A 1074-nucleotide genomic window follows, 5' to 3' on the forward strand; every position below is an offset into this window, starting at 1 on the left:
CTCGGCTCTGGTATCCCCTGCGCCCAGTAGACGCCTCGCCCAGCCAGGTGCCCGGGCGCCTCCACGCAGCAGCGCCATCACTCAGATCCAGGCTGCGCCTGCGAGGGTTCGTGGGGTTTAGTCAGTCGTGCCTTCGTGCAACCAACGTTTGTGTCTCACTGTGCACCGGGGGCCGGGGACAGCTGGGTCCCTGTGCTGGGGACTCCGGGAGGGGCACAGGCCACAGCTCGACGGCAGAAACAGCAAAGCCCTCGAAGCTTCCGGGGCCACGGCCCTGGCCCAGGCGGCCGGTCAGGTCACGGAGCAGGTGACGCTGTGCTGCGTCCCCTGGTCCTAGGGACGGAGACCCACCTGTCGTCGGTCCTGTGGGGCGGGGGAGGGGTGCTCAGGGCCACCCTGCAGCCAGAGCGGCCGGACACACAGGCTCCACACTGGACGTGTTTGGGGGCCTCACGCATGTGACATGTTGGCATTGTCCATGGGCAGCTCCCGACCGGCACTGGCCACCGGGACACGAGGCGCGGCAGGTGTTACACCTGTGGTCTGTGCCCGTGGCGCTGGCCCGGTCACGGCCGGGGGGTCCGGGACGGCCAGGCCCATCGTCCAGTGAGTCCCAGAAATACACCAGCCGGACGCCTCCCACAGCGGCAGGAAAGGAGTCTGACTAAGGAGGGGCAGGGAGGCCTCCCAGGGCATGGCCCGGCCTCACCCCTGACCTTCCTCGAGGCGGAGAGCCCCCCCCCCCCCCCCCCCCCGAGAGACAGGCCAGGCCACCTGGTAAGCAGTCCCCATGGGAAGGTGCTGAGGGTCCTGGGAGCTCCAGCTCGAACCAGCCAGACGCCCCTGGACCACGTCTGCCCAGCGAAGGGGTGGCTGGGGCAGAGACGTGAGTCAGCAACTTCCCAATTTGCTCACATCCCGAAGGCAAGAGGTCCAAGAGGGGAGAGAGGTCAGCGTGGCTGGTGACATCGGACCGGCTTCCTGGAAGGGGGTGGGGACGAGCTGCACTCTGCTGAGGCCACGGCCTACTCGGGGCCTGTCTGGCTCTGAAACTCGGGGACCAGCGCCCCGCAG

The sequence above is a fragment of the Myotis brandtii genome, unplaced genomic scaffold (assembly GCF_000412655.1).
Source record: "Myotis brandtii unplaced genomic scaffold, ASM41265v1 scaffold1408, whole genome shotgun sequence".
NCBI lineage: Eukaryota > Metazoa > Chordata > Mammalia > Chiroptera > Vespertilionidae > Myotis > Myotis brandtii.